Below are 25158 nucleotides of genomic sequence, written 5' to 3'. Positions count from 1 at the left end.
CTGTGTGCCAGGGAGGTGGGGAGCAGAGTGGGGGAGAGAGAGGTGTGGGGTGAAGAGGCACACATCGAAGCAGGTGTCAGGTTGGGCCATCTATGGGAGGGGCCAGGTGGAGAACTGACAATCACACAATTACAAACATCTTTGAAGGAACATTCTAGGATGCTATGAGAAGGTGGCCTGGAGCAAAGATGTGAGAGAAGCTGACCAGCTGTGCACGGCCTCCCAAGGTGCAGTGTGCCAGACCCAGACGGGTCTCAGGAGCAAGGTGCAGGGGGTGGGGGACAGGGACAGGTCCTACAGGACCTGAGGGGATCCTGTGCTGACTCTGCCTTTTATTCTGTTTGTAATGGGAGCCATTGGAGGGTTCTGAGCAGAGGAGTCATATGACCAGTCTCTCGTGTTAACAGGATTTCTCTGGGGACTGTACCGAGAACAGCCAAGGGGGACAAGGATGGAAGCAGGGAGACTCCTGTGGAGAGTTGATGAAAATTCAGGGGCGAGGCAATGGTGCCTGGATTTGGGCAGCAAGGGATGGTTAAGACATGGTCAGACTCTGAACCTCTTTTGAGGGGAGAGCCAACAGTATTTGCTGACAGATTGGAAAAGCAGTGTGGAAAAGTGAGAGGAGTTAAGAATGACTCCCAGAATTTGGACCCGAGCAAAGGGAAAGATTGTGCTGTCACTATCCAAGATGGGAAAGATGACAAGAGAAGCGGGTGGGGTATGTTTGGTGAGGCAGGAGTCAGGAAGTTGATTTTTATAGATGTTGATTTTTCAAGATGTTTTAGTCCATGTGAGATGCCTCAAGACATCCACGTGGAGGTGTTGAGCTGGCATGGGAGAGGCTGGGCTGGAGGTGGACACTGGGACCCAACTGTGGGGAGATGGTATTTGAAGCCAGGAGGCTGTAGGAGATGATACAGGCGTGAGGGCAGTTACAGAAGAGAAGACTAAGGACTGAGTCCTGGACCTCCTGTAAAATGCTTGGGAAGATATGGAGGAACTAGCAAAGCACACTGAGATGAAGTCACTCAGACAGAAGGGCATTCAGAAGGCCATAGGCTGTAAAAGCCCAGGACAGAAAGAACTTCATAGAGGAGGAGTTGACTGGTGTGTCACCTGCTGCTGCGGGGACCATTAAGATCTAAACTGAGACTCATCCATTGGATTTATGGTGAAAGGTTGCAGTGACTTAAACAAGAGCTCTTTTGGGAGTGGGTGATGTGAACTTGATCAGAGTGACTCCAAGAGCTAGAGAGAGAAGAGGATTTGGAGGTGGTGTATATATTGAAATTTTTTGAGTGTCTTTGCTTTAAAGAGGAACAAAGTAGCAGAACAGAAGCTGGAGGAGAATGTGGGCTCAAGAGATGATTGTGTGTGTGTGTGTGTGTGTGTGACATCACAGCACGTTTGTATGCTGATGAGGATTATCAAGTTTGAAGGCAAACATTGATGGTAGGGGCAAGAAGGAGAGAATCGCTGGAGCACTGACCTTGAGTACCTGAGACAAGATGGAATCTGGTACCCAGGGGAGGAGTGGGTGTTTGTTCAGAGCCTTGGCATCTGTAATAACACAAGAGAAGTCACAGGAGAGGAGCCAGTGAGACAGTGAGGTATATTCTCAGTGTTTTAGCACAAAGTAATAGAAACCCACACTTCTGTAGCCCATACTTTGTGCCAGGCACTGCTCTGAGTCATTTACATATATTAATTCAAATTCTCATACCACCCCTCTGAGATGAATACTGTGATTGTGCCCATTTTATGAAAGAGCACCGAGGCATAGCGATATGAAGAATTCTGCCCAAAGTCACACAGCAGTGAGTGGCATTCCTAGCTGATGACCACCACCCACTGTCTTGGTATGAATGGAGGGATGATGGATGAGTGGGCAGTGGAAGAGAGTCTGCATGGTTTTGGTAAGCCCAGAGCTGGGATTCACTAATGGTTTCTCCTTCTGAGACACATGTTCATTTGCAAAGCACTTATCGGTCATTACTAACTGAGTCAGTGGTCAGGGAGGCAGAGGATGGAGGCTGGTTCCAATTTCCAGTGTGGTCTTGGTGCAGTCTAGAAGGATGGTTTCCTCCCTACTGCCATGCATCTTCCACTGGTTCTGCAGGGAATTATGATCCTTTCTCTTTAGAGACACCCCTGGGACTCTGAGCACCTGGAGTGCTGCAGTCCTCATCTTTCTGATGAAGGGAAGGGAGGGAGAAAGGAATTGGGGCAGCAGCAGACCTGGCCCTGATGCAGGCTGAGGCCAAGTTACTTCCATCCTCTGGGCTTAATCTGCAAAAGGCCAGGGAGGCTGAGACGATGCTTACTGTATGGACTCATGTGTTCCATCAGCACGTGTGTCACGAGTGTGACTATATGGCAGACAGAATCAGGGCACCAGAGATATGAGAGGCAGCAGAAAGGACACATTCTGACTTCATGGAGATTGTCCTCTATGGGAGGGGCCAGGGGGAGAACTGACAATCACACAATTACAAACATCTTTGAAAGAACATTCTAGGATGCTATGACAGTACCCTTTCCTGGACACTTCTGTAATTTGGGGGAAATCCACCACTAGTTGGTGACTGTGGGCACATCACTTAACCTCTGACCTCTGGATTTTTTCATCTGAAAAGGAGGTTAGTAATACCACTGTGGGGAGATGGTGGCATTAAATGACAACCCTTCTGTGTAAAAGTCCAAGGGTTCATGCTCATTTTGTTCCACAGCCTGGCTCCTCAGTGAAGCTGACTGATGTCCCAGGGAGACAGGGTAGGGGAGGCCAAGAGCCACAGAAGCACTCTAAATGCTGACCATCCTTCCAGTAGGGTTACAAAGTGCCAAAGCTGGGTTTTGGTCATTTCAAGAGCCGAGACAGAATTCTGGCCAGGGTGTGAGCTCTGTGGGTGTGGAAGGGGTGAGTTCCCATCTGCTGATAGCATCGCAACCTCCTCGCCAACACCAGCCTGTCCCACCCCCCAGGAATCTATTTCTTTTCTTCCTTCCAATGAAGACTTCAGACACCATGATACAGTTACAACACAGTCCTAGGCATCTCTGGCAAGAAAGAAAAGAAAGAAAATGAGGTTGCTCAGTCGTGTCCAACTCTTTGCGACCCTATGGACTGTAGCCCACCAGGCTCCTCTGTCCATAGGGATTCTTCAGGCGAAAATACTGGAGTGGGTTGCCATTTCCTTCTCCAGGGGATCTTCCTGACCCAGGGATTGAACCCAGGTCTCCCACATTGCAGGCAGACTCTACCCTCTGAGTCACCAGGGAAGGCAAACAGACTCATAAATAGACCCTTACAGGTGGTGTCCTGGTACAGAGGGGATACCAGGAAGGAGGCAGCCACTGCTGAGGATGGAGGAGGGGTTGGGAAAAGAGTTCTCGGAAGAGGTTGCTGCTGGGGCTGCGGACACCCTCCCCTACTCCCTAGCTAACTTCTAACTAGGTTAGATGTTTCTGCTGCCAGGTAGTCAGTAGGCTACAGGCATTGGGTGGTCAGGGACTTCTATTCTGCTCCCTGATGTAGCTTCATGGTCTAGAACAGCACCTGGCACATTGTGGGCACTCGGTACGTATTTGTGAAATGAATAAAGAGTGATTTTTGGTTTGTTTCTTGTTTTGATTTTGGCTTCATTGAGCAGTCTGCAGGATCTTAGTTCCCTGACCAGGGATCGAAACTGCACCCCCTATAGTAAGTGGAATCTCAGAGTCCCAACCTCAGGACTGCTAGGGAGGTTCCAATCGTGTTTTAAAAGATGACTAGAAATTTGCCAACTGGACCTGGGAGGGAAGGGAAGGGTATCCTTAGCACAAGGAACAGAATGAGCAAAGGCAGGTAAAGGATGAGAATTAATGAAGGGTATAGGAGGAAAGGATGGTGGTTAGTCAGCTGGGCAGATGGACCACACAGGGGCTGGTAGTATGTGCATGACAAGGCATTTAATGTCGTCTCAGGATTAGAGGATTTTACAAGGGAAGGGCAGATGAAGAAGGAAAGTGTCTAGAGAGAGCATGACCCCATTCATTCAAGATTTACTGAGTGCCTATAAAGTCCTAGGCACCATGCTGGCCTGTGGTTCTTGAGAACGCTATTGAGTCAGGTAGAGGGGAGACAGACGGGGCCAAATATGGTGGAGATGCAGCTCAGGTAATAGACTCACATGTCACTGAGTATTTGCCAATCAAAGAAGAATTTGGATTCTGGTTTTAAACCACAGGAACTGCCGGAGTGCTGGAGTTGTTGATGCAAGTGGAAGCTACCAAAAAAAAGAGTTTGTGCAGAAAGGGCGCTGGGTGAGACCTTGGGCCGATTCCTTTTGTGAGCCTCAGTTATTCATCTTAATACTAACGTTCATGATTGCATACCAGGCTTTAGATATCCCTCTCATACTTAATTGAATCCTTATAACAGTTCTACAAAGGAGACATCATCTCTCTCACGTGGGGAAATTAAGGCACAGAGGTTCAAGGATTTGCCTGAGGTCACAGAGCTAGGCGGGGTCTTGTAGTAGTGGCAATGTTATTGACTCTAGGACCACTGACACCAAACCCACTCCTTTCTCCTTCCACCAGCTCAAAGAAGGAGACCTCCTGGCTGCCAACTTCAATCATGAGTTGTCTACACTGCCTGGTAGCAACCATCTGGGCTCCTTGTGCTTGAGTTGGGGCAACGGGGCAGGAAACCTGCTTTGTTCTCAGGGCTGGTTTATTCCCCATAGATCCTTCCTTGAATAAATGTTAAAGTCAACTTTTGCACTTTAGTAAGAAGGTTCCTCCTGAGAAATGTGAAATCTTAGTCTAAATGAGGCTGTACCAATCTCGAAAATAGGGCTGACCTGTAACACATCTCAGGACTGTCAGGGGGATGAAGTGAGGATGGAATACCCTCGCCTTGTGCCTTTTCACAGTAAGTGCTTCATACAGGGGTGAGGCACCAGGGTAGCTGGTCAAGCTCCCACACTTCTTGGAGGCAGTTTGTTTGCATTCAAACAGCGGTTCCTTCACCCAGTGTACCAGCTGTAAGATTCCGGGCAGGTCTTAGCCTCTTAGTGCCTTAGTTTCCCTACCTGCAAAACTGGTGGAATAACAGAATCTCTTTACTACACTGTAGAGACCAAATGAGTACAGATTAAAGACATGAAGCACTTAGAACAGTGTCTCTGACCTCCCTTCCACTGGGGGGTCTGGATCCTGATCAAGCAGAATCCCACCCCTCCAGGACTCCTGCCTCAAGCTGTTCTCAGAAACCGGTCCCTCCATGAAGAGGAGTTGCCAAGAGCAGGCTTGGATAAACAGGAAGTGAATGGAGAGGGAGGAGGCTTGGATTTGTTCTTTTCTCCAGCATTTTACTCTGCTCTTCATTTGGACAGTGTCAAATGCTTAGGTGCTAGGGACCTTCCAGTCCTTCCCTCCCATTGCCCCTCCTGCCCTTCCCTCTCAGGGACCCTCCATGCATTTTCATTCCCTTGAGCCTCTGAATGTGCTATTCCTTCTGCCTGGAACACCTCTCTCTTCTTTTGGGGCCATCAACAACCTTCCATGGGAGGATCTCAGCTCAGCGGGCCTCGCTCTAGGAGTCCCTCCTCGACATCCTGGCTGCTGTCGCCTCAGGTCACAGGATGGACATCTCCTCTTTCTTGCTCTCTACACTGGGTGCAGCTCTCATGTGTGGGCTGCATCTCCAAATTCTGGGTGGCCAAGTCTGGGCCAGCATCCAACTACCTTTGCCACATGTTGCCATACACCCTTTATGTGCAAGGTGCTAGATTGGACTCTCAGGACACAGGGGTAAGACAGACAGGTATGTATCAGCCTTTGCAGGGTTGGTGGAGTAAACAAGCCAATGCTCAGGACCATATGGAGGGTTGATGGTGGGGTGGTGGTGCACAGGACAAAGGGCTGTGACTTGGGAGGTGTACTAGGGCTTTGTGGAGAAAGCAGCAGTAAACCAAGGTAGAAGGAAACGGCAACTCACTCCAGTATTCTTGCCTGTAAAATCCCATGGACAGAGGTGCCTGGTGGGCTACAGTCCATGGGGTTGCAAAGAGTCAGACACAACTGAGCAACTGGCACAGATGACAGATTTAGGCAGGCTTCCAGGTGGCACAGTGGTAAAGAATATACCTGCCACTGCAGGAGACTCAGGTTTGATCCCTGCCCTGGGTCAGGAAGATCCCCTGAAGAAGGAGATGGGAATTCACTCTAGTATTCTTGCCTGGAGAAGCCTATGGACAGAGGAGCAGGGTGGGCTACTGTCCATAGGGTTGCAAAGAGTCGGATATGACTGAATGACTGAGCACTAGCACTAGTTAGGAGAATAACTAAAGGGGAAGGTGGTGTCCCAGGCAAAGGAAGCAGCCTGTGCAAAGGCCCGCCAGTGAGAGAAAGCTGGATGTGCTCAGGACGACACAGCATCAGCAAGGCCAGGGCTATAACACCAGTCTGGAAGGCAAACTCTGATGGACCCTTTGACCTTGAAGATTTGCATGAATCCTATCTCTCTCGCACACTCATTTTGGCTCCAGGTGGCTTTGAGGACAGTTCCCCACAGTAGTTGACAGTCTGGCCTTGCAGCCAGAAAATCTGGGCTTGACTTGAGTGACCTCAGCAATCTACCCAACTGTTCTGGGTCTTCCCATCTTTTAAACGGGGACACTCATGACCACCACCTCCTAGAGTTTGGGAGAAGACTATATAACTTGATAGAATGAGCATAGTCCATGGCACATGGGAAGAGCTTAACTGTGTGATTGTCATAGCAATAACAATAACATATTATTGCTATCCCTATTATTCTTATCCTTATTTCTATGACTGGATCTGAATCATTTCTGCCTCTCTTATGGAGGGGACACCAAAGTCCCTTGTTGCATGCCCAGGTCTTGGTCCTGGGGAAGGAGCAGGGAAGATGGGTGAAGGCCAGGAGCACAGAACAACGACACTTTGCCCTCTACAGCTATGCGTGGGCCAAGGTATGAGATGTCTGTGGCCATGTGGACTATTCTGGCAGATGCTTTGGGCACAGGATCCGGATGCTATGTGAACACTGTGGCCTGGTTGGGAAAGCTGCCTGTCAGCCAGGTTCCCTCTTCCCCTTACATGGAATTCTTTTTCTTGGGGAACAGCTGGCCCTCTTAGGGTTGGCTGTTCTCACTGTTCCTGTAGGAGTCCGGGACACCTGCTGTGAGGGTAAGTCTTTCTTTGTGGTCATTCCCATACAATTTTTCCATACTCTGCTTGCCCTGAGCCCCAGAGGGCTAACACCTAAGAATGACATCACCCAGACCCCTCTAGACTAAATTCTAGCTGAATATGGCCAAAGGAAATCTGAAGCAGGGGAGATGAGTGTTGGAGGAGAGAGAGGTCAGGTGTCTGTCCCTCTGTCTGTCTGTTCCTTTCTTCTGAAATCTGGCATTGGCTGTGACCCAAAGAGCCACAGGGCCCAGGCTCTTCTTCCTTGGTGCCAGCTCTCCAGTCTCCCAGGGCACGGGTGTTCCTTCTCTTCCCTTGACCCCTAGAGCAGCACGGGCTTCCAGCTCCCCTACCCCCAGGCTGCCTCAACCTCTCTTGCTGGTTTCTGTAACCCTGCCCCACCACTACCCAGCATCCTGCCATTAGAGGGTTTGCTACTCAGTCCTTTTGCATGCAATTCGTTTCCTGCCATGATTCTGGTCAATAACTGCATGGAGGCTCCCCCTGATTCCTCAGAGACCTGCCGTATGTAGCCAAGAGCCAGGCACTAGTCTGCCCCTCTCCTCAGCCTCTCACATCCTTAGTGTCTTTCAGGAGGGCAGGATGAGGTCTCATGTGGGCCCCCATCCTGGAGGGGCCAGAGCTGCCTGGCCTCCAGAGGCCCTACTGGTCAGCACGTGGGGCTGCTGAGGAAGCCAAAGCCCCATAAAGGAGGGCTTTGTGGACTAGGGAAGATTTGGGATTTCACCATGAGAGCAGTGAGTCAAAGCAGATATTTGGGCTGGGGAGTGCCACAGTCTGAGTCATACTTGTAGAGGATTTATCTTCTGTGAGGTTCTAGGGGATAAGAGTTGACCCTGAGAAGCTAACTGGGAGGCTGGTGCAGCAGTTCCTTGTTATGTTGTGCACTGCCACCCTCTACCATGAAGCCTCAGCTGATCACTCCATGGTGAATCAGTCTTCCTTCAGCGTGTGCACAGAACTCTGTTACAGCAATGCTCACAGCTGGCTTCTGTGACCTTTGCCTCCTCTCCAGGGTGAGCTCCTGGGCTCAGCACCCACTCACTCCTGGAGTCCTGAGCCCGGCACAGGGTGGGTAGAGCGAGCCTGCATATCACTGAACTGGTTGTGTGTGTGCTTAGTCGCTCAGTCGTGTCCAACTCTTTGTGATCCCATGGACAGGCTCCTCTGTCCATGGACTTCTCCAGGCAAGAATACTGGAGTGGGTAGCCGTTCTTTTCTCCAGGAGATCTTCCTGACCCAGGGATTGAACCCAGGTCTCCCACATTGCAGGCAAATTCTTTACCATCTGAGCCACCAGGGAAGCCCCCCGAACTGGCTGGTATGCACTACTTCAAGTGCAAGTGCCTTTGAAGGTATAGCCCATTATAATATTATCAATGAATAATGGAAGTCTAATATCAGATCAGCCTACGTCACCTTATCAGGCACGGAAAGAAAGTAAACACCTAACAAACATTGGCTCCATGCTGAGTGGCTTTCTATGTGTGGTGTCTTATTAATCTACACATCAGCCCTGGGCATAGGCAGTATAGTTCCCCTTTTACAGTCTGGAAACACAGGCTCAGAGAGGTGGTCTGAGAGCAGGTCGCCCAGCTTGTGAGCAGCAGAGCCTGGATGCAAACCAGGGTCTCTTGGTCTACCAAAGAGATGAATGGAAAAACATCTGTTGGAAGAACTGGGCCAAGCCTGCTGAGGAAACTGAGCCTGGAAAGAGATAGTTGAATAATAAAAATAAATAAATTTATAAAAAAAAATATTTCCTTGAAAAAAAAAAGAGAGTTGAATAATAACAAATCAATACAAATTCAACATCCATAATGTCTGGCTTTAGACACACTTTAGAAGCATCAACCGTCCCCTACTGCCAGGGCAGAGGAGATGTGCCCTGAGTCTGTTCCCTCCTTGTTAGCTGTGGGAATTTACACAATCATTTCACAGTAACTACTGATAGCCTTCCTCTAAGAAGCCTCCTGGATGTTCCAAGTCTTAGCTAGACAACCCCTTATATGTGCCCATGTAGTCCTTGTAACTGCTGATACACACATACCATATGCAAATGCCACATGCACATACACACGTAAGTGTGTGTGTGTGTGTGTGTGTGTGTGTGTATATAAAGCCTTTATATATATATATATATACATATATATATATATATAAAGCCTTGAGAATTCTAGAGGCACCTCAAGGAGGGCCTAAAAGCCATGTTCTATGAAGAAGGTCGCAATGGGGGTGATGATGTAGACTCGTTTTGTATGAGCCTGAGTGGGAATGGCCAATGGGTGGACAACTCCAGAGAGACGGTTGTTAGACTTTCTTCAGTCAGCCTAAGGAAGAACTTCCTAGCAGTGAGAATTTCGCCAGGCGGCCCTGAAACCCTGAAAGCACAGGCTGGAGAGGCAGCCACGGAGGAGACCGCACCTCAAATGGAGCAGGGAGGGGATGAGACTAGACAGGTCCTGACAGATTGGAAAATCTGTTATGAAAACAGAAACCACCACTGATTAATTTCCTACAAGGTGCTTGGCCCATCATGTGATGAACTCATTTACCTTAGCCTGCAAGGTAGGTATAATCCAGTGCATGGATGTGGAAGCAGAGTTCAGACAGTTAAGTCACATGCACAGGAGATATTAAGAGCCAGATCTAAATATGAGCTGAGCCCAACCCTGGAGCTCCCCTAATAAGCCAGCTGCCATTGCCTGCTCAGGGTTTATGTTCGGACAAGCTTCACCCATGTCACCAGCACAGCTTCTTTTATTTTGTTTTGTTTTCACATGCCTCGGTTTCCCCTCCTGGGTGCCCAGCCTAGCAGGCAGCCCATCAGATACAGTCAGCTCTGGGAGAGAGGAGGCCTGACCTGGGTCATAGTTCCCAGATTGACTGCTCCTTCCCCAGCCTCCCTTTGTTTCCTTCTAGAAGGAATCCATCATTTATCAATTTGTCACTGGACCTCTGGACACATTTATGGATCCATATGGCCTGGGAGAGGTAAGCAGGTGACATGAAGCATGGCAGCTACTGCTGAGAGAAGGTTTCAGAAAATCTGTGGCTTCAGTTTCAGGTCTGATGAAAGAAAAAAAAATAGAAAAATCTAAACCCAAACCCAGCAGGCTGCTTGCCAGAAGTCTGAGAAACACAGTCCAGGCCAAAGCCAGTGTCGGCCAAGAGGGAAATTACAGGCCTTAAATGGGAGACAAGTCTGCAGAAAACTCCCAGTTGTGTTTGGCATAAGTTTGTTTGCATACATATGTGTTTATGTAGACGTGTTTTTCAAAGCACATCTCTTTTTTATTTATGTATTTAGCCCTGAGACCCTTTTTAAAAACAATGTAGAAACTGTAATTTAAAATACTTTAGCTCTGGATGATATCTGGGGCAATTCCATCTAGTTTAGTTGAAAGTCAGGCAGTATTTACTGAAAACCTATTTTGTGCCAGGCGCTGTACTTGGTGCTGGGGTCTAAGGGTGTGGAAGGCGTTACCCTGTCCTGAAGCAGCTCATCATCCATTGTAAAAAAAAAGACACGTGTACAAGACCCCAGAGTATCCACGGGACCAACATCTTTCAGTGAAGCCTAGCTGGGACCCAACAGAGGGGAGGTCTTAGTTCTTGGTAGAGAGGTGGTCTAGAAAGGTCCTCACAGGCAGACAAAGGTGGCAGAGGGCCACTTCAGGCAAAGGGAAGAGTTCTAGAAGCTCATCTGAAGGCCAGAGACATGTGACTTGCCCAAGGGCACTCAGCTAGAAAGCAGCAGCCTGAGGATTTGAATCTTAGTATCTGATTCCTCCCAACCCCAGCAGAGAAAGCTGAACATTAAAGTTCTGCTATGTGACTTGTCTGGAAGCCCCTGTGCACTCCCTAGCTGAGTTCTTTCATGTCCCAGAAAGGCTAATTTAATACCTACTATTGAGTTCCTGTATGCCTTGATATTCCTAGGTATCATTTAATGGAGCTATGCTTTTCAACAGTATAAACACAGGCACTCATGTATTTTAATTTTTGTAAAACAACGATTTGTGATTTCTGTGCCATGACTGCATTTGGTAAAGGAGATGAAAGGAGCAATAAGACTGTCTTTGAGGTCAGAGATGGTTTTAAATTCCTTTTTACTTCATATCACACCTAGTAGGTACTCAAGAAATACTTGCAGAACTGACCAGGTTTGTCTGTATTCATTCATGGAGGTGTATTAGTAAGATATTGCCACAATAATGCAAGGTAACAGATTTCCCAAGACTCAGTCACTTACAACTACAAGCATTTTTTTCTAACTCATGGGCTTGAGGGGTGGCTGGGTGGCCTGGGTTCTGGCTACAAGTTTCAGTGATGCTGTGGGTCGGGGTGGGTCTGTTCCATTTGTCTCATTCCACGCGCCAAGCTGAAAGGTAGCCTCTGGTCACTATTCTCATGGTAAATGAGCAAGTAAGCAGACAAGAGCATGATATAACAGGTGATATCTCTTCATGTGTCAGTCCAAAACTGCCATACTGTCATTTGCACCTTCTGCCCACCATTCCTTTGCCCAGGATAAAACTCAATATGGTTGGGTAGGGAAATACACTCACCCACTTTAATGGGAAGTGCTACAATGTCATATGGAAAGGGTATAATTCTAATACAAAGAGAGCGTAAAAAATTGGAAAAAGGTACTGGGCTACAGAGGTATACTTGATTTCAAATTTGAGTTATTGCTTACCTGCTTTGGAGACTAGAAAAATCACTAACTGTTCTAAATCTCTTTCCTTCTCACATACTGAGAGATGTAAACAGGAAAGCACACAATTTACAATATGCTGGTCGCCAAGTGTTTTGTGAACATTACTGTATGGAAGGTGGGTTAGATAGGTGTTCAGCCCCCACTTAATGGATGAGGAAACTGAGACTGAGGGAAGTAACAGACTTGCCCAAAGTCACATGTATTCAGAGTTTCATGCCAGGCTTACATGTTCCACCTCTTCTTAGTTCAAAGAAAGTATACATTCCATTTGCCATATAGAAGGTGCTTATTTCAGATGAATTTCTATCTTTTTCCCCCTTATAGTATTGGAAACACCCAGGTCACTGGACTTTTACTTTCTGATGAACTTCCCCCAAGGTATAACCAACTGATGTGACTAGCTACCACCACCCAAGTTTCAAAGTTCATTGTGGTTAAAAAAAAAAGTAAGAGCTATTATTAGTTGCAATTGGAGGGCGATCACACTTCCCAGTCATGAGTCTTTTGGAGGAAGGACACTTGAAGCAAAGCCTGGATGGCATTGGTGTGCAACGTGTTTGGTGCAGAAGTGAATTTCGTAATCACCAGTCCTGTCAGGTGATGCTGAGGTCTCTGCTCCCCAGATATCTTTCCACTCTGGGGCCAACTGCTTTGACATCGCTAGGGAAGGACAGATGGCAGCTTCTCTTTTGCAAGACTTGATTCATGTGGCATGGAAGATACTAGCAAGAGCAAATCTTGCATCAGATAGACCTGATTTGAATTGGGCTGGGTGGCCTTGCCCTGGGCAACACTTCCATCTGCCTGCATGACCTGTCTTTCTCAGGGCTAGTTCTCTGACCAAATGTCTTGTTGTTCAAGAGATCTTCCCTGACCCTCTCCACTCCTCTGCTCCTTTAATACCCCAGGCATCCCCAGGCCCTTCACTCAGGTTATCCTATTACTTGCTACTAGGATTGGAGAAGGAAATGGCAACCCACTCCAGTATTCTTGCCTGGAGAATCCCAGGGACAGAGGAGCCTGGTGGGCTGCCGTCTGTGGGGTCTCACAGAGTCGGACACGACTGACGCGACTTAGCAGCAGCAGCAGCAGCAGCTACTAGGATACTGCTCTGATGCTTGCTTCCCACTGAAGTCCTCCTTTTTTCCCTGTTTCCAGGGCACATGAGCTACTCCAGGAACATTTATTTATCTAACAAATTCAACAATAAATTACTAAAAGCAGACCATTTCTTTGTAACCTTTCTGGGAAAGATTCAATATTGTCTGGGCATCAAAAAAATATTGTTTGGGCTTGTTTCTAAATCCTTGCCACTCCAAGCATGGTCATTGGATCTGCATCCTTTGGGAACTTGTAAGCAACACAGCATCTCAGGCCCCACTAGAGACCTACTGAATAAGAAGCTGCATTTTAACCAGATTTTAACCTCAAGAGATTTGCATACACATTAAAGTTTGATAAGCACTGCTCTAAAGAGCTTTAGGTTACTTTTAGAAATCAAATCTAAGTGTGGAATTTTGCTTTGGGATATTCAAAGACTACCCCAGCCTCTAAAGCCAGCTTCGTTAGTAGAAGCAGCCTGAGAGTTTTCAGTGTGCACATCCTGAGAGGGGACTGCTTGGATAGGATGGCCACTGTCGGGTGGACCGGTCACTTGTCTGATAAGCAAGGGCTTGCCCAAGTCCTTCTAGTGACTAGTTTCAAAGGCATGCTGGATGTACTCATGGTCTCCAGGGAGATTTTTCATTAACTCTCCAACAGGGGCACAGAGATGGCCAGTGCTTGGTGTCTAGTCTCACTGCAGGTCTGTGAGGCAGGCAGTGTGATCTCCTCTTTTTGTGGGAGGATGCTGAAGGTCCAGGGAGGGGAAGTCACTTGCCCATGGCCACACATTCAGGGGCAAGTCAGGGAAGAGGTGCGGTGGGGATGTTCCCTTTGCTCCAGACTGACTCTCTAAGGAAACTACCCTTGTAACTCTGACAGTAAAGCTTCAGTCTTAGTCCACATTCTGTCCTTACCTCGTCTTCTGTACAGGACTAACTACCTTCTCTGAACCATGTGAACTGGCTCTTCTCTGTCTTCCTGACTTCATCTCATATTACAGATGTCCATGATTTCCTCTGTTCTAACCACATTGGCCTGCTTTCTGTCCCTTGAATACACAAAAGCTGGTGCCAACCCCAGGGCCTTTGCACTTCGTTCTGCCTGCATATATCCAGATCTTTCTGTTTTCCTTCTTTGCATCATTCAGGTCTTGCCCAAATGTCACTTCTTCAGAGAGTCTTTCCCCAACACCCTAGGAAAAGTCATCCTCTCTAGCCCATTTCTACCCCAACCAACCATCACACACATTCCCATTACTTTTTTTCTCATAGCACTTAGTTTATCCAAAATTTCCATGATCTTTTTTTCAGATGACCCCTCCCCACACCCCTCCTTCTCCTTCCATTAGAATGGAAGTTCAGTGAGGACGGTCCCTGTCTGGTTAGCAGCTGTATCCTCATACTAGAACAGTACCTGACAGGTAGCAGGGCTCAGTGATATTGGTTGAAGGTATGAGCATGGGATCATATTGAAAGTTACAACACGGAGTAGATGACGTATGGATTTTGCCATCTGATAGACCTAATTCAATTTCATGACTTTTGTCAATTCTCACTTAACTACTATGAACCTCAGTTTCCATATCTGTGAAATGGGGAACCCAACTCAGAGAGGTGGTGAGGATCACATAAAATTATATAAGAGATAGATTTGGGCATAATTCAGATCCTCAGTAAATTTAGGAAACCGTTCAAACCCACTCAACCCCTCACATCCTGAGCCTTAACCATGATTGAACTCTTCATTGTTCCTCTGAGCACATCAGCCTGGTTCTCCCCTCCAGAGAGGTACCTTATCTGTACTGCCCTTCCCTTTACCTTTGAGTGTCTGCAAGTACCTACTCATCTTTCAAAACTCTCAATAAACTCTCTTGATCCCCAGGAATCTCCATTCTCTGCATCCTGCTAGGACTTCACCCAAACATCTAATCATAGCCCCTGTGACTCTGCAACATGAATTCACACTTGGATAGTGGGGGAGGGTCTCCTCTCCTTCTGGCAGGTGGGAGGCCAATGCAAGTCCTGACATAAATTCACTGGAGAGGTACTCATTGTGATAAAGGGGCGTATTCGAATTACCCATGGAGCACACTTGATTTTGACCCTAATGTTGAATATAAACTCCACGAGACAAGAAAGTGTCTATTTTTCTCACTGCCAGTACACATCACTTGCTCAGCCCTTCAGAAGGAGGCATCTGATAAGCATGTGTTTCTTCTCTGACTTGTCTGGGTCTCAACTGAAAATGTAACAACAGTAAGCATGACTTTTTGAACTCCTTTTGCTTTGCTTTGCCTGAGTCAAGTATAAAAGAAAAAAAAAACTAAAGCAGGAAGGGTTGTAGGGAACTCTTATTCTCTTGTGTGAATATGTAAACCCCCAGATTTGGGATGTCAACCAGGGGGAGCCATCTGATACCTAGACTCAAATGACTCTGATGTCTGCTCGTCATGAGAGCCAGGTCTGTTGTCCACCTGGGCTGTGGCATTATTGACTTGCCATGTTATATCCATACCGTCTTTCTGTGACATGCCTGTGGTGTTGCAGAACCCCTCGACACCCCTGTTTAGTGGCATGGAAACCCAGCTTGTACTCCTTTGTTTCTAGTCTTGGATAACTTAGCCTACAGAGCTGGGGAGTTGCAAACTAATCTCTGCCTGTGGTGTGGTTTATAATAGACCTGTTCCCTAAATGGTGTGGGGTCAGACGTGGTCCTGAAGCATTTCTTGGACAGTCTGACCCAGGCTGAGAGGAGAGGAGCAGTTATTTGGTCCTAACAGATCCTGAGGGCTTACTGTGTATGAGACACTTTGTATACATGACTCTCAGTTCTCACAACGACCTTTATTAGGCTGTGCACTTTACAGGGGTGGAAGGTGAGACCCAGAGGAATTAAGTGGTTGCTGATTGGCCCACAGTCAGTGTGGAGCAGAACCCAATGCTTCGTCTTCCAGTCTAGAATCAAGGTTGGAGCCAAGGAACTCTAGGTTACATACCAAGTGCTTTGATTGGAAGCTCGTATCCCCTATACCCCTGACAAGTGGCAGCACTGGGGTTCAGACACTACCTGCCTCACTCCCAAACTCGAGGCTGCCTGCTAACCCTACACCAGCTCCAGTGCCCTCTTTGTTATCATTGAGGAAGCAGTCTGCCCGAGTTCATGCGGAGAATTAGAGAATGTGCCACACACACACACACACACACACACACACACACACACACACACACACACACACACACACACACACACACACACACAGTGTCTGTTGTCTGAGACCGCATCACCCGTCTTCCCTCTCACTGCCCTGGGAAAGGACGTCCCGAGAATGGTGTCAGGATGACTTCTGATCCCTGGGTGACCCAGGCTTCCATTGAAGCCGAGTGAGTCACTTTGGGGAGGCCTCTGGCTCCTCCTCTGAAGCACTGTTTCTGTGTTTAGTCTGGTCTGCCTCCAGGGAGGAGATGATGAAACGGAGGATGGCCTTGCACAGCTTCTGTCACTTGCATGCCAATCTGTCCTTGTGTTTTCCTTTTGCCAGAGGGTCTCCAGAGCCGGGCTAAAATCCATGAGCTCAACACTGAAGGAAAAGAGCACTTATCTGCAACTCAAGCTGTAGAAAGGGGATAGTCAAGGGGACTATTCCCCAGAAAGCCAGGCTGAAAAGGCCTTACGTTCTCTAAAATCAGGGAGTCACAGTCCTGGAAAGATTCTTAGAAAGCCTAAGTCATTGTAGTTTAATGGCTGGAATCAGGTCTGTGACCAGGCCTGCTCTGTCCCTTCCCACTCCCTCCCATACTAACTCAACATGGCTGTGATTTTAAAATGAGATAATATGTGTGATATGCCTGATCCAGAGAAGGCAAGCCATAAATCAAGAGCAGGGTGTGTGTGTGTGTGTGTGTGTGTGTGTGTGTGTGTGTGTGTGTGTTTACCTCCTACATCCTCATTTTATAGACAGAAATGAGAGCTCAAGACAGAGGTTGTGATGCGCATAGACACTTGGGAGATAATGACAGAGCCGAGTGTTCTTTAGCCTCCCAAGCCAGGGTTCTTTACTCCACATCACAACCATAAGGATGAAAATTGTTAAACATATCCCTAAATTCTGGGCCATGGAAGCATAAGAAAGATAATTCTCAGACAGCATAGGGTGGATAAATTAAAATGAAATTGCTCTCCAACATTCCAGCATCTAAAGAACCCTTTGAGGTTCCATCGAGTCAGTGATGCCATCAAACCATCTCATCCTCTGTCCCCTTCTCATCAGAGAAGGTATCAGAGTCATCTTCTAATGTGATCTCAGAGACCAGTGAAAAGGCCGTGCACCTTGAGGGACAAGGTCATTTCTGGAATAGTTCTTCATGATAGCAACACAATTACTGTGTGTTGCTAAGTTGACGTATGGCTTATAAGGGACATTCGCAGTCCTTATCTCATAGATAAAGATGCCCTATGTTTAGGGCACCTTTCTATAGGGTCAGAGCACCCACTCCAGTACTCTTGCCTGGAAAATCCCCATGGACTGAGGAGCCTGGTAGGCTGCAGTCCATGGGGTCACGAAGAGTCAGACATGACTGAGTGACTTCACTTTCCCTTTTCACTTTTATGCACTGGAGAAGGAAATGGCAACCCACTCGAGTGTTCTTGCCTGGAGAATCCCAGGAATGGCGGAGCCTGGTGGGCTGCCGTCTATGGGGTTGCACAGAGTTGGACACGACTGAAGCGACTTAGCAGCAGCAGCAACAGCCGAGCCGTAAACGTGTGGCCAGCCATGATCGTTTTTGTTCAAGGGACAGTTAAATTCATGCCCATTCCACTCCTAAGACCAAAGGATTTCAGCCAGGTGTGGTTCAAGAGACAGTCAAGGGCAGAATACGGTCTCATTGTGTACAGGCCCTGGAGCCAGCTGGGGCACCTTTATCTATGAGATAAGGACTGCGAATGTCCCTTATAAGCCATAAGTTAACTTAGCAACACACAGTAATTGTGTTGCTATTATTAAAGGACTATTCCAGAAATGACCTTGTCCCTCAAGGTGCAGGGTCTTTTCACTGCTCTTTGAGATCACATTAGAAGATGACTGTGATATCCTCTCTGATGAGAAGGGGACAGAGGATGAGGTGGTTGGATGGCATCACCAACTCAACGGACGTGAGTCTGAGCAAGCTCCAGGAGTTGGTGATGGACAGGGAAGCCTGGCATGCTGAAGTCCATGGGGTTGCAAAGAGTTGGACACAACTGTGTGGCTGAACTGAATTGATACCACAGCACAATATAAGAATGCAATTTGTTAAGCATATCCCTTAATTGATAATTTGGGGGAAGTATCCTTCACAATTAAGAATCAGAGATAGAGCCCCAGCATTCTTTGGTGCCTTCTGAACATCAATAAAAGGCTCAGGCACTGCTTGGTCATCCTTCCGGTCTGTGTTCAGATGATCCTTTCTCAGTGCAGCACCCCCAAAATTGCAAAGTCACCACTAACATATTCTATCTTCATTCCCTGATTGACTATTCATCTTCACACTTACTATCATGCAACATACTACATATCTTGCTCACTTTGTTGTTGCCTATGTTCCCTCATTATTTATTTAACAATACTCACATGCTCTAAATGCTGGATAAATATCAGCTCATTCAGTCTTCATAACAACCATAAAGGGAGATACCCTCTATTTAGATGAACAAACTGAGGTACAGAGAAGTTAGGTAACATATCCAAAGTCATACGGCTTGCAAGTGGCAAGGTTAAGATGTGATCTCAGGAGTCTGGCTCCTGAATCCTTGCTCACACTTACCATGTTGTTCTACCCATAGGGTGTGAATTACATAAGGAAAGAGAATTGCCTCTTCATTCCCAGTGCCAGAACAATGCCTGGCACACCATGGTACCCAATGATTATCTGCTAAATGAATGGATGGTGAAATGGCACTTCTACTATTCCATTGCTTTGAAAGGCACTCTCCATGAATCAAATTAGTGCATCACTGAAAAGCAGTGGGACAAGTGGAAAGATCATGGGCTTTAGTGTCAGAAAAGAAGGGACCACAATCCTCATTATGTCAGTCACATATACAGTGTTACCTGAACATGTAACCTTAACAAATTCATCCAACTTCTCTGAGCCTTGGTTGCCTCAGCTGTCAAATGTAGAGAACGTGGATTCTTTGTGGAATTGTGCCCTACAGTGAACATTCAATGTAGATAAAGATTGAGATCCAGAGCAGGCATTCAGTAAATATCAGTTCTCTCCTGCCTTAAGAAGGATGGAGGAAAGCAAAGTGAAGTTCCATCTTCTTCGTGCTGAGAAAGCTCTTATTTTTCCAGAATGAATATATTAGAGTCAGGGTATGAGAAAAGCAAAGAGGACCAGGAGACAGAAAAATTTCACTTCCCTTCTACCGCAATTAAGACTGGAACAACTTCAGTCAAATCAGCAGTATATTTTTTTTTGTTTCTCAGATAAAGCCGTATTGACGTCCCTTTTTTCTCCTTCTGTTACCTTATTAAATTAGGTTGCCTATAACATAAAACACTGGCTCTTCAGAAGTGGTTTCCACCATATTATTGAGCAGGCGGGACAATTTCAATCTATCTTCCACCAGAAAACAAAGTCTGCTTTAAATTAGAGAGAACAAAGTCGTACATCTGACGTTCAAGTTTCCCATTCTTCCTAATTTGTAGACTGAGCTTTTAAAACTCTAAATATTTGTCTTACTTCTAAGACTGTTTTCTTCAAATCTTAGGGATTCTGCTGTGCAACCAACAGAGAGTCCTGGGCTCAGGCTAAGTTGGGCTGTGGTCTTTGGATGTTGCTTCTGCTTTCTGGACCTGGAGAGAACCCTGACATCAGACGGCACTAGAAACATCCACACACTGCCATCAGACAGAGGTCTCTCCTTCTGTAGGGGGAGGTCTGGGGTCCAGGCCCCTCTGGCACCGTGCTCTGTTCTCTTTGCTAGGCCCTCCTACCGCTCAGGTGTGAATTTTGCCCTGGAGCCACATTGAACTAACTCTAAATTTCTGCACTGGCTTTGCACATGCTGTTTCCTCTTCTTGCTGTTTCCCCTTCCCTCCTACTCTCTGAATTCTGAGGTCTCCTACTCAATCCTCAAAACCAGTGTGGTTCTTCCTCTGGGACAAGGCCTTTGAGGGGCCTGTGGTTGCCAGGTCTGTGTCCTTTCTTAGCAGTTAGCCCTTTTCTAATCATCTTTAGATAGTCTTGTTTTTCATCCGGGAACTGCTTCAGAGTAAGGGTGATGCTATTCAGTTAAATATCTTTATCCCTGGCATAGGGCCTGGTCTTTAGCCAGTGTTCAATGAATGATAGATTTAAAGAGCACTGGTGAAGTTTAAGGGGGCTTCCTAGGTAGTACTAGTGGTAAAGAACCTGCCTGCCAATGCAGGAGACGTAGAGATATGGGTTTGATCCCTGGGTTAGGAAGAACCTCTGGAGAAGGGCATGGCAACCCATTCCAGTATTCTTGCCTAGAGAATCTTATGGACAGAGGAGCCTGGTGGGCTACAGTCCATAGGGTCGCAAAGAGTAGGACACAACTGCAGTGACTTAGCACACATGCTGCTGAAGTTTAAACTTCATGTGCAAATGAATAATGAGCCGAATCCTTAATCGCAAGAGCAGGAAGATGAGGGATGTGTGGACTGCTCCCTAGGGGACCCCTTGGGCCAATCTGGTCCAGCCCTTGTGATTTTGCACATGAAAAAGTGTATGCTTAGGGATATGCCCACAGCTGTATGTGTAGCTGGCAGGGCTGAGGCCTCCTGCCTCTCAATCCAGTGCCCACCTGTATTATCAGGATATCTCTTGTGCTCATGAGAAGAAGCTGCAGCAAAGGCACAGCTGGAGGAGTCGGGAAAGGCACCCTGGGACAAAATACTGAGAGTGAGCAAATATCACAGGAGCATGGCCTGCCATCTTGGCAGCAGGTTGCCTGGTGACCTGGCAGATGCTGATAAGAAGAAAGCAATGGGGAGGGTGACTGAAAAGAACCCTGGAGAGGAGACTGGGGCTTTTCAGGCAAGACCCACTGGCCTGAGTGAGCACAGGAGCCAGGAAAATGTGCCACAGAGTCATCCCCAAATCGAAGCCTTCTGGCTCCTTGCAGCCAGGCATCCAGTCAGACGTGAAGGAAAGGGGACATTGCAAAACATCTCTAGTAGGGGGAAGTGATTTGCATTTTCTGCTTTCAGGAGGATGTTTCATTTAAATAGAATGTAATAGAATTACTAAAGGGGAAGTATCCTGAGCCTTCCACTGGTACTCAGATTCTGCTTCATGTAGAGAAGAAGGATTCAGACATGGCCGCTCAGAGGGAGGTTTTTAGCAAGGGCTCTCAATGTGGGTAGGAATGAATGTCACAGAATATATTTCCATCTATCGAACACCTGTTCTGTGCTGGGCATTCACCTCAGCTAGTTCTCCTGACATTCCCCCAAGATCCTGGTGTAAACTCAGGTTCTCAGAGGGGAAGTGACTTGCTGGAGAAGACACAGCAAGACAGAGCCTGCACTCAGACCCACAGCCCAGACTGCTTGCGGCATCAGCTTGCACCCAAAGCCGGCTGACAATCCCTGAACCCTTTGGGTTCAGTGTAAGTGAGCTTCTCTTGTCTGTGAGCTGACAGTCACCAGGCCAGTTCCCTTCCCTGCTTCGCAAAGCTCAGTTTTGCCCAGCTTATTCCCTGCCGTAGACTCTGGGGAGACTAGCCTCAGTGTCTGAGGACAATTCAGCTGGTACTCACCCAAAAACAAGGAACCCAGTAGATGCTCTGTAAGAGATTCCTATGCTGGGATCTTTGCATATTAGCTCATACCACCCTTGCACCAAACTAATGAGGTAGGTTTTATCACGCCCATGTCTGAGATGGAAAAGAAACTGAAAGTGATTTTCTCAGTAGTTTGTTTGTTTTTTAAATAAAAGTGTTTCCAGAGTATGGTATAGGTAAGAAATATCCTATTTATTTGTACAACTGTCCCTCTGTATCCATGGGTGAATGGTTCCAGGATCCCTGTGGATACCCAAATCTGTGGATGCCCAAGTTCCTTATACAAAATGCTGTAGTAACTGCCACACATTCTCCCATACACATCTTCTGTATAAGTAATCATCTCTGTGTGTTAAGCACGCTAAGTTGCTTCAGTTGCCTCCGACTCTTTCTGACCCCATGGACTATAGCCCACCAGGCTCCTCTGTCCATGGGATTCTCCAGGCAAGAATACTGGAGTGGGTTGCCATTCCCTCCTCCAAGGGATTTTCCCAACCCAGGGATCAAACCAACATCTCTTATGTTTCCTGCGTTGGCAGGCAGTTTCTTTACCACTGGCACCACCTTACTTATCATAGCTAATACAAGGTAAATGCTGTTCAAATAGTTGCAAGTGCAAGTTTTGCTTTTTGGAACTTTCTAGATTTTTTTTTCCCTAAAATTTTTGTCTACTGTAGTTGGTTGAATCTGTAGATGTGGAACCCATGAATACGAAGAGCTGTCTGTACTTCTAAATCAAATCAATCTGACTCTGCTGCATTTGGCAGGGAATTTTACTCAGTTATATGAGTTGTTGTTGTTTAGCTGCTAAGTCGTGTCTCTTTTGTGACACCATGGGCTATAGGGCTGTAGCCCTCCAGGCTCCTCTGTCCATAGGATTTTACAGGCAAGAATACTGGGGTGCATTATCATTTCCATCTCCACAGGATCTTCCTGACACAGGGACAGAAACTTTGACTCCGGAGTCTCTTGCAATGGCAGGTGGATTCTTTATTGCTGAGCCACTGGGGAAGCCCATATGAGTTTAAGGTTGCCCCAAACCCCGGGGGTTTATAAAGAATGGAGTTGAGAGAAGAGTCCCGTCTCTAGTTTTCAGCTCCAAGATGTTCCAGCTACAAGGGTGATGTTAATGAAGCTTCAGCCTCAGTGCCCCTCACTTGCACAGGACCCCTCTTAGAAGGATCCTGGAATGTGTCTGCAGGTCAGATACTAGACAACTTTCAGAAGTGTGATATTTTAACTTCAGTGGGTGAGGACTACTGCCTCCTTCCACCCACCTCCATCTCCTCCATCACACTTCTCCTGCTGGGTGAGCCGGAGTAGCTATGGGCATTTTCAATTTGTAATCTTTTTTTTCTTTTTTGAGAAAGCTCCCCAAATTATATATGCTTCAGGCCCTGTAAAACCTAGCTCTGCTCTTGCTGTGCTGCACTCACAGGGGGCAGTGCCCTTCCATACACGCCATGGGCAGCTTGCCTTGCAGTCCCCTGGAGCCCACAACTCTTCCTGTTAAGTCTTTTGACTTTTTACTCTCAGAGCTTCTGCCCCTTTGGGAAGGGGAAGAGTGCTATATGGGAGTGGGATGCAGGTCCCTCCTTCTGGAAGCAGCAGCTACTACAGTTTATTTTGCCATCTTGGAAAACCCCTGCGAGGGTCAGGCCATTCCCCTTTTGAACTAGCCTTGCCCACCCCTGCCCGCCCAGAATGATCAATCCCTATTTCACCAGAAAGTAAGGGAGAGGATGTGTAGGGCTGCTTCAGATCCTCTGAAAGAGAAGAGTGTCCTCCATGCTTGTAAGAAAAGGTATTCCACAGTATTCAAGGAAGCAGACCAAATAATAGATGTATTGGTTTTTTTTTTTTTTTTGGCCTCTCACCAGGATGTGTAGACTGAAGGGGAGAGGGCTTCCTGGAAGAAGTGGCATTTGAACTGGGCTGTAAAAAACAGAAGGGCTTCTGCGGGGAAAATGGGTGGGGAAGCCACAACTGGAAAGGGTCCAGAAACCCAGATGCTTTACAAACACAGAGTCAGAGAACAGAGGAAAGGCCAGCAGTGAGACAGCAGGCATGGAGCATGTGGTTGTTTTTATTCTCTTAAATAAAGTTCAAAGCAAAGGTCTCTGATATCCCCTGAAGAGAGGACATCCAGGTTGTTTTCCTGCCCAGAGCAAAGTAAACAGGATTATGGGAACCTGCGGTGGCCTCAGCAGGACACGGCTGCCCAGCTGGCCCCAGGAGAGAGGGCAGTGTGGAAAAGGCTGAGATTAGGCACCGCCCTGGCCTCTGGACTTGGTTCCTAAGGAAACGCCTCTGTTGCGACAACCTGTTTCAGCTGCTTGGAATCTATATCTCAGGTCCGAAAAAATGCACAGCCTTTGACCCAGTAATTCTACTTTTAGAGATACAACAAGAAGAGATAGTTGCTGATGTGTGTAAAGATACACGTGTAAGGATGTTCAATGCAATGCTGTTTATAGTAGAGAAAAACTGGTAGTAAATATCTAGCAATGGGGGTAAGTTAGGAGACTTAGAGTACATCCATGTGATGAAAAATATTAATTTATATTTATTGACATGGAATATTCAGGATATTTTGCCAAATGAAAAGCTGGCTGTAAAGCAGTACTATTGGCTCTCAGTTATGTAATATATATTACACTGACATTCACTGAACACTTACTGTGTGCCAAGCATGGCTCGAGGCATTTAAAATACATTAATACCTTTAATCATACAACAAGCTTATGAAGAAGATATTTTTATTATCTAGACATTGCACATAAGGGCACTGAGACACAGAGTATTTAGGTAATTTGTCCAAAGTCACACAGTAGTAAGTGGCAGAACCTGAATGAAAACAAGGCAGTCTGGCTCCAGAGCCCCTACATAAACCACTAGTCTGGTATGATCTCTCTTCCCCTGTATATGTGCGTTTGTCTAGTTTTCCCTCTCTTTCTCAAAAGATTTACACCAAAATGTTAGCTGTGTGTTAAGTAATCCTCTCCTATGACAAAATAATGCAACAAGTGAAGAGTGTAGGTATTTTACAGTTATTACTATATTGCAGCTGGTGTAGGCCCTGGAGGACATCTTGACCTTGAACATGGAGACCACAACACATGCCTAGTTGGATCCTCCACTGGCCAGACACAGCGACTCCCCAATTCACTGATTCATCAGAGAGGGAGTGCCAGTTCTGTGCAGGCCTATTCTGAGGATTCAGCAGTGAACAAGGAAAGGCACCCAAGGCCAATTCCTTCATAAAACTTACATCCTAGTGTGGGAGGCAGGGAGGTAACCAGTAAATAAATAGCTAA

The 25158-nt window shown here is 46.9% G+C and overlaps 2 protein-coding genes across 3 annotated transcripts in view; one reads left to right on the top strand and one right to left on the bottom strand.

The window, feature by feature from the left end:
- LOC145505040 (uncharacterized) overlaps window positions 1-25158 on the bottom strand; it is a 387325-nt gene that overhangs the window by 14193 nt on the left and 347974 nt on the right. The window contains exon 4 of the mRNA XM_081486711.1: window positions 1493-1563. The gene's annotated coding sequence lies outside the window, so the exon portion shown is untranslated. The remainder of the gene's footprint in view (window positions 1-1492; window positions 1564-25158) is intronic.
- The window catches only part of LOC145505041 (uncharacterized), a 128935-nt gene continuing 110885 nt past the window's right edge, over window positions 7109-25158 (top strand). The window contains exons 1-2 of one of the 2 annotated variants that reach the window (XM_081486712.1): window positions 7175-7200; window positions 10147-10218. The gene's annotated coding sequence lies outside the window, so the exon portion shown is untranslated. Of the gene's footprint in view, window positions 7201-10146; window positions 10219-25158 lie in introns of both variants that reach the window. The other variant, XR_014052738.1, reaches the window with a different exon arrangement.

The sequence above is a fragment of the Giraffa tippelskirchi genome, chromosome 5 (genome assembly GCF_054371585.1).
Source record: "Giraffa tippelskirchi isolate mGirTip1 chromosome 5, T2T-mGirTip1v1.2.pri, whole genome shotgun sequence".
Lineage (NCBI taxonomy): Eukaryota > Metazoa > Chordata > Mammalia > Artiodactyla > Giraffidae > Giraffa > Giraffa tippelskirchi.
The sequence above is the reverse complement of the archived record's forward strand: the minus strand, read 5'-3'. Positions and strand labels throughout refer to the sequence as shown.